At 40.5% G+C, this 8,795-nt stretch overlaps 1 long non-coding RNA gene across 1 annotated transcript in view; it reads right to left on the bottom strand.

The window, feature by feature from the left end:
• Positions 1–581: 581 nt before the first annotated feature.
• The window catches only part of LOC121031922 (uncharacterized), a 17,665-nt gene continuing 9,451 nt past the window's right edge, over positions 582–8,795 (bottom strand). The window contains exon 3 of the long non-coding RNA XR_005790979.1: positions 582–804. This is a non-coding gene — a long non-coding RNA (uncharacterized LOC121031922). The remainder of the gene's footprint in view (positions 805–8,795) is intronic.

The following is an 8,795-nucleotide window of genomic DNA, read 5'->3' as shown; positions in this document are numbered from 1 at the left end:
AACCATTATTACTTACATCTCTCAGATGTGGAAACTGAGGCATTTGCTCAGAGGTTTGCTCAAAGGGAGAGCTAAGAAGTAGCAGAGTCAAGATTTGAATGGGCAGTCTGGCTCCATAGCTCACAGGCATAGGGAAGGAAGGAGACCTGACTGAGTCCTATACTTGGTAGGTGAGAATTCACTCTAATTAGTGCCTAATTAGACACTGGCCAATTGGAAGAGTTTTATTGTAACTAAGGAAGCAGTAATGTCTCTGCAATGGGAGCCTAAACTTGAGACTCCTGACAAGTGACTCAGAACTTTCTAAGATAACCAAAGGCTCTCAAATTTGGACTGAAATTAGCTCAAGACAAAACTTAATGCATTCCTGATGGCTGATGGGTTATATGGGGGTGTGGGCCCTCAAGGCTGCTCCCAGTCAGGTCACAGGGCAAGAAGGAGAATGGTTAAGAATAACTGAAGATGGATAGAAAATTTCAAAATCTACTTGCTGGAATCAGGAATGATTTCTTTTCAATGATGCGGATTGCTTGAGGGCAGATAGAAAGAGCAGAGGCTTCATGAATGCTGAGTCTAAATTCTCTTGGTGTACAGATAAATTTAATGGATGTTCTGTGTCACAATGATGAGGAGAAGACCCTGGAGCTGTCCAAAGGGACTGGCACGCTGTTGACAAGTCTTATGCACTTCTCATGGCAATGGGGAGCTACGGGGGCTGTGTCTCAAAAGATTGTCATCCAGATGGGACTGATGTGTCTGGAGCCTTCTGCATTGTAACCTCTGCTTCCCCGGGGCCACACTAACCTTAAGAAGGACATTCAAAAAGTGTAACAATTAGAATGATAACAGAAACCATGTTTGACAATGAGTTCTCAGACAATGGGACTGCTGGGATCCCAAGTGTCTCTCTTCCCTGACACAGTTGCTGGTGGCCTCTGTGTTCTACTTGGCACCGTTCAGTTCCTCCGATGGCCACCAATGCATAGCTTGGCTCTTGATGGCTGTGGCATCACATTCCAGCCTCTAGGGAAGGCAAAATCTCCAGTCAGTCCTACACTCTGGTTTTGACTGGCTTGAGGACCACTGATTTGGCTTAAAGAGTGGGTAGGATTTGGAGGAGAAGGAAAGAAGTTAAAAATTCTGCTTTCTAGGGAATTGTCCTTCTTTTGTAATATTATCCTTAGTTATACTTTTGGGCTCCCTTCTTCCTGCTGTCATCTTCTTCCTCCCCGCTGGATTAATTTAAGAGAAAGTTCCTATGACCTTCTTTCCAGAAGCTGTGGGCCTGGGACAGCCTCTTGGTTGGAAGGCCAGCCCCCTGCTCATGTACTGCAAGCAGGAACAAAAGTGGGGCAGGAGGCAAGAGGAAAGCATGAACAGGCTTAGACCAGCTGTCCAAAGCCTGAGAGAGAAATGCCCTCTTTTCTTGTGTGTGTCTGGTGCTTCTTCTCACCAGCAGAGCAGCCAGAATTTGAGGCTTCAGTCAGGATGTAAGTCTCAGGGAAGAGGCCAGAAGGGCCACCTGACCTGCTTCTGGTTCAGCATACCAGATGAAGACCAGGTTAGGCCAAATGCCCAGAGCTGCCGTGTATGTCGGGCATGTTGTGCAAAGAACAAGTTGTGATCGGATGGCATCCCTGTTAGACATCTTTGGCTGGAAATGAACAAGGCTGTTCACCTCCAGGAGAGCAGCAGTGAGCAACTGGTGCCCACGCACCTTATCCTTGGATCTTTATTCGCTGTATCCTCTTATGTTCTGTGTAGGATGGCCTTACCCTCTTTCATTCAGCCTTCCCAGGACAAGCAGCAGGTGGGTCTCAAATCTCTGCTCTAACATTTGGCACCATTCAAGAGGCAATCTCACTAAAGGAAAGGGCTGAGAAACTAGTTTGAGTATTTTCTGATTACAATTTAACATTATCTTGGGTAGAAAATGGAAGGATTTTGGTGAAAAGCCCCTTTTGACTGATGTGTGTCTCTTCTAGCTCTGAACATTTCATTCACTGTCTTTATAAAAAGAATTTTATTGATTTGCGGCTTGGCAAAGGGGAATGCTCTACTTTTCAAAAATGGCTTCATAAAGAGTATGTGACTTCTCCCCCCAACTCCCAGAAATTGTTTGCATCTTCTTTTATGTCTAAAATCTCATGATGATATGCCTTGGTTTTTTCCATTTATTGTACTAAGTGCTTGGTGGGGACTTTAATCTGAGAAATGGTATCCTGTAGGAAAAACACCTCAGACATTTTCTCCTATTACACTTCTTTGATAATTTTGTCCCCCTCTGTTTACTCTGTTTAGTCTTTCTGGAGCTTGTAGTATTTGGTTGTTGGATTTCCTGGGCTATACGTATAACTTTTCAAAAATCTTTTCTCTCATGATTTTTCTCTTGGTTACTTACTTAATTTTAAAAATTAAAGCAAATCTCAACCATAAAAAATTGCAGATATACTAGAAAGAACTGTTCTTTTCCTAAAGCATTTGAAAGCAAACTGTGGACATAATTCCATGAACTCCAAATGTTTTAGTGGGTATTTCCCACAAAAAAGGATATTCTCCCACATAACCACAATACTACAATAAAACTCAGAAAAATTAACATTGGTACATTTTTACCATCTAATTCTCAAACCTCAGTCAAGATTTTCCAGTTTCATTAAGAAGACCCTTGATAGCAAAAAGATCCAACTTGGGTTCACATATTGCATTTATGTGTTTCTCTTAGTGTCTCTCAGTCTAGAACAATTTCTCAGTCTTTCCTTTGTGACCTCGATACTTTTGAATAGTACAGTTCAGTTACTTTGTAGACTTTCCCCCAACTTGGGTTTGTCTGATGTTTCCTCTTGAGTAGTCTGGTCTTGCATCGTTGGTAGGAATATCACAGAGGGGTACTGGTGCTTCTTACTATATCCACTGCATGATTTTGACTTGTCCTATTACTGGTGATGTTATCTTTGATTATTTGTTGAAGGATGTATCTTCCAGGCTTCTCTGTAAAGCTTACCTTTCACCTTGTAATTAATAAGTATTTTATGGGAAGGAATTTTGAACCCATGTAAATATTCTGTAAACTATGTAAATAGTGTAAATAGAAACTATAAAGAAAAATAGCTTTCAGGAAGAAACCCTTGGCAGCTTGCTCATGTTACTAATCTATTTTTGCATAATTGTTTCATGTGAAGGTATATGAAAGAACATTGACAACTTCATGGAATTGAGAAGGCTGAGGAGTTGAGCCATTGTTGTATTCTGCTTCTCCATCCTTCCTCCTGGAAGCAGATGTTAGTGTATGTCAATCTTAATCTAAGATTTGAGTCTCTATTTTTAATACAACTATAGAATATAGATGTGTGTATGTGTTTATGAGCCCATGCACTGATTTTCTAGCTCTGCCTGCTGAGAGGGTCTAAAACAGATGCACCCCAATGGCAATAATCACACATAGGGCTCACCCTTGTTTTTATATATCATTCTCTAGTAAAAGCAACTGGCATTCCTTGGAGAAATGGCTCGTTCTAGGTTAAATTAGAAAAAGGATGGGATAAGCATGGAAATCTTATGGTGTCAGAAAGTGAGAAAGTGCTCAAAAAATGGTGGGGACATGTTGAAAGGACAGAGGAGCCAACTAAAAACAGCTTTCACTGGCCAGATCTGGGACAATTTGAGCAATGAAATAAATAATAAGAGCAGAATAAGGTAAGATAGAAGATGGTAGCTACACTTGTGGTAAGCATAGCATAACCTATAAACTTGATGAATCACTATGTTGTATACCTGAAATTAATATAACATTGCGTAGCAACTATACTTCCATTAAAAAAAAAAGATAAGATAGAATAGAATAAGATAAATATCTGTGAGTCTATGCTGATATAAATAAATGATTTAGTAGATAAATAAATTGTTAGGGGAGAAGATAAAGCTCTAACTACAGAATTTCAATTAAATGGCACAAAAACAGACACATAGACCAATGGAATAGAATAGAAACCCCAGAACTAGACCCACAAAAGTATGGCCAACTCATCTTTGACAAAGCAGGAAAGAACATCCAATGGAAAAAAGACAGTCTCTTTAACAAATGGTGCTGGGAGAACTGGACAGCAACATGCAGAAGGTTGAAACTAGACCACTTTCTCACACCATTCACAAAAATAAACTCAAAATGGATAAAGGACCTGAATGTGAGACAGGAAACCATCAAAACCCTGGAGGAGAAAGCAGGAAAAGACCTCTCTGACCTCAGCCATAGCAATCTCTTCCTCGACACATCCCCAAAGGCAAGGGAATTAAAAGCAAAAGTGAATTACTGGGACCTTATGAAGATAAAAAGCTTCTGCACAGCAAAGGAAACAACCAACAAAACTAAAAGGCAACCAACGGAATGGGAAAAGATATTTGCAAATGACATACCGGACAAAGGGCTAGTATCCAAAATCTATAAAGAGCTCACCAAACTCCACACCCGAAAAACAAATAACCCAGTGAAGAAATGGGCAGAAAACATGAATAGACACTTCTCTAAAGAAGACATCCGGATGGCCAACAGGCACATGAAAAGATGTTCAACGTCGCTCCTTATCAGGGAAATACAAATCAAAACCACACTCAGATATCACCTCACGCCAGTCAGAGTGGCCAAAATGAACAAATCAGGAGACTAGAGATGCTGGAGAGGATGTGGAGAAACGGGAACCCTCTTGCACTGTTGGTGGGAATGCAAATTGGTGCAGCCACTCTGGAAAACAGTGTGGAGGTTCCTCAGAAAATTAAAAATAGACCTACCCTATGACCCGGCAATAGCACTGCTAGGAATTTATCCAAGGGATACAGGAGTACTGATGCATAGGGGCACTTGTACCCCAATGTTTATAGCAGCACTCTCAACAATAGCCAAATTATGGAAAGAGCCGAAATGTCCATCAACTGATGAATGGATAAAGAAATTGTGGTTTATATACACAATGGAATACTACGTGGCAATGAGAAAAAATGAAATATGGCCTTTTGTAGCAACGTGGATGGAACTGGAGAGTGTGATGCTAAGTGAAATAAGCCATACAGAGAAAGACAGATACCATATGGTTTCACTCTTATGTGGATCCTGAGAAACTTAACAGAAACCCATGGGGGAGGGGAAGGAAAAAAAAAAAAAGAGGTTAGAGTGGGAGAGAGCCAAAGCATAAGAGACTCTTAAAAACTGAGAACAAACTGAGGGTTGATGGGGGGTGGGAGGGAGGGGAGGGTGGGTGATGGGTATTGAGGAGGGCACCTTTTGGGATGAGCACTGGGTGTTGTATGGAAACCAATTTGACAATAAATTTCATATATTAAAAAAAAAATAAAAAATAAAACCAAAAAAAAAAAAGAATTTCAATTAAAAATGTAGAAGGATACAGGAGTGCTGATTCATAGGGGCACATGTACCCCAATGTTTATAGTAGTGCTATCAACAATAGCTAAATTATGGATAGAGCCCAAATGCCCATCAACTGATGAATGGATAAATAAGATGTGGTGTGTGTGTGTATGTGTGTGTGTGTGTGTGTGTGTGTATATATATATATATATACATATACACATACACACAAAAGAACGAAATCTTGCCATTTGCAACAATGTGGATGGAACTGGAGGGTATTATGCTAACTGAAAGAAGTCAGTTAGAAAAAGACAGATGTCAAATGTTTTCACTCATATATGGAATTTGGGAAACTTAACAGAAGACCATAGGGGAAGGGAAGGAAAAATAAGTTACAAACAGAGAGGGAGGCAAACCATGACAGACTCTTAAATACAGAGGACAAACTGAGGGTTGGTGGGGGTGGCAGGTTGGAGGGGGCAGGGAAAATGGGAGATGGGCATTGAGGAGGGCACTTGTTGGGATGAGCACTGGGTGCTGTACGTAAGTGATGAGTCACAGGAATCTACTCTGAAAGCCAAGACTACACTGTATACACTGTATATTAGCTAACATGAAAATAAGTTATTAAAACAGCAAGAACAACAAAAATAAAGTTGTAGAAGGAATGGTGGAAATCTTAAAAAATCACTATTTGGCAAACAACTCAGTAATAATTGTTATAATCAAGAACATTAGTGGATGATAAAATTAGCAAATTAAAGTGTGTGGGAAACAGGATATTTTGTTCCCCACAATATAGTTATTAATTAGAAAAGAAACAATAGAGTGGAGAATACTGGCAGATATCACCTAACCAAGTGATTGAAGTTAACATAGCCAGTAATGAGATATATTGATATCATGTGCTTCCTAATATGATGCACTTAGAATAAACATTCTGGAATGTAGCTGACCAGTCCTTTTAAAAAATGTCAAAGTCATCTAAGACAGAGAAATAATGAGCATTTGTTCTAAATTATAGGAGGAGTCTAAGGATACATGACAACTAAGTGCAATGCATGGTCCTGGATTAGATCCCGGACCAGAGAAGAAAAGTTGGTGAAGTTTGAATAAGGTCTCTATATTAATTAATAGTATGGTATCAGTGTTAATTTCCCGATTTTGATCACTTTACTGTAGTTACGTAAAACATTAACGTTTGGAAAGGTGAATGAAGGTTCTGTGGTAACTCTATGTACTGTATTTGCAACTTTTTGGTAAGTCAGATTATTTCAAAATGAAAAGCTTAAAAATTTTTAGTGAAATAATTGTCAGATGCTGTGTCTTTCTATTAGCAGCCCTGAAATGTCATCATAGGTAAGTCTTTCTCTAGTGTTGTTTATTTTCTCCAAAGCACCTGTATGCCAGCTTTCGGGGAGGGGTTGAGACAAGGCTTGGAGCCTGACTGTCCAGTATGTAAACATTCATGCATTTAGTACTTTACCCTTTATTGAACCTGGTGTCTCCAGGCCTGAAAACGTGTCAGCTCAGTTTCTCCAGGGAATATGTCTCTTTTTGACCATGAGAGATAGAGGAACACTGGCCATTTGATTGCATGTGGTATGGGAAAGGACAGGGCTGAGGTGTAAATGCTCCTCATGAAGGCTTTTGCCTCTCAGGTTGTTTCCAGACCCACTCCCCATCCTTGCCTTTAGAGGTACTTGGTGCCTTCAAAGCCAAAGCCTTGTAGGGGCTCCATGGAACACATCTGCTTTCTTGTCATTGGCCATCTCTCTGAAGGCAGTTGGGTTTGAACTTTCTCTGACCTGCAGGTATCACTCATCCATTCACTTTCCATTGTCTTGATTCCCATCATCTTGCCATGCATTCTCTTTGACCACGTACTTTTTTTCATTATATTTCTTTTTTAAAAAGTTATTTTTAAGTAGAGATTATTTTTAAGTAATCTCTACACCTAATGTGAGGCTTGAATTTACAACCCCAAGATCAAGAGTGATATGTTCTTCCAAATGAGCTGGTCAAGCACCCCTCCTTTACATTTCTGTACTGTCATTTTTGAGATCGTTCCATGCGAAGCAAAGCTAATTACATGTTTTCAATATCCAGGCTTTACTAGAAGTCCTCCCCATATTTTGTACCATTTCTCTGAGCAGGTCTATCTGACCCTCCTGCAGAAAAGGCCAACACTGTAACCTGCAGAACTCCTGAGATGTATATGAAAATTAGATGCCTCTGTTGGGGACTTGCATCCCTGAGATGTTGGCATTTAAAAAAAATTTTTTTTTAACGTTTTTATTTATTTTTGAGACAGAGTGAGACAGAGCATGAACGGGAGAGGGTCAGAGAGAGAGGGAGACACAGAATTGGAAGCAGGCACCAGGCTCTGAGCCATCAGCCCAGAGCCCGACGCGGGGCTCGAACTCACAGACCGCGAGATCGTGACCTGAGCTGAAGTCGGACGCTTAACCGACTGAGCCACCCAGGTGCCCTGAGATGTTGGCATTTAAAAAGGACTTCCAGGGGCACCTGGGTGGCTCAGTTATTTTAGCATGCAACTCTTGATTTCGACTCAGGTCATGATCTCATGGTCATGAGATCAAGCCCTGCATGGGGCTCTGCACTGGGCATGTAGCCTCCTTGGGATTCTCTCTTCTCTCTCTCTCTCTCTCTCTCTCTCTCTCTCTCTCTCTCTCTCTCCCCCCCCCTTCCCCTCCCCTGGTCACTTTCTCTCTCTCTCTCAAAAACAAAATAAATAAATAAATAAATGGTAATGTATAAAATTAATAAAAAGTAAAAAGGACTTTCATTCATATGAGATAGACCAATGTAGGTTTTAATTTCAGCAAATAGTGCATAAAATATTCAGATGACAGACCTCAAGGAGTGTTATAGAGATCATTTTCTTCTGATGGTTTGGCATACACAAGGTCACAGGCCCAAGACTTGAGGTGCAGTCACTCTGGGCAGGGAGGGCATGGAAGGAAGAGAGGGAAGATACTCTGACAAAGAACATGTGCTTTGGGGCCTGGTTCAAATCCCTCCTCAGCCATTGACTTGCTGCATATTCTCAAATAAGCTATTTATCCCCTAATATTTTCAAGATATTCACGTACAAAATAAAAATAATAATACTCATCTCATTGGCTCATTGTGAGGATTTAATAATATAATGTATATAAAACATAAATGATACCTAATATCACTATGTATTAAAATGGCTTATCTACTGGGCTCCCAAGGATGACAGAAGTAGTGGGAAAAAAATAACCTTGCCCTCATTCAAGAGGTGAACTACGCTCATCTCTGCATCTAGAACTGAGTCAAAAAGCAGGGGTCCGATGCTGCACTACCCCCAATTTTTAATTTCTGAGCCTCTCAAGCTGCAGGAGTCCCATTCCTTCTCTGTGTTCTTACCTGCAAGTGGTGCTGC

This window comes from Herpailurus yagouaroundi, unplaced genomic scaffold (assembly GCF_014898765.1).
Source record: "Herpailurus yagouaroundi ecotype Mexico unplaced genomic scaffold, PumYag 141, whole genome shotgun sequence".
NCBI lineage: Eukaryota > Metazoa > Chordata > Mammalia > Carnivora > Felidae > Herpailurus > Herpailurus yagouaroundi.
The sequence above is the reverse complement of the archived record's forward strand: the minus strand, read 5'-3'. Positions and strand labels throughout refer to the sequence as shown.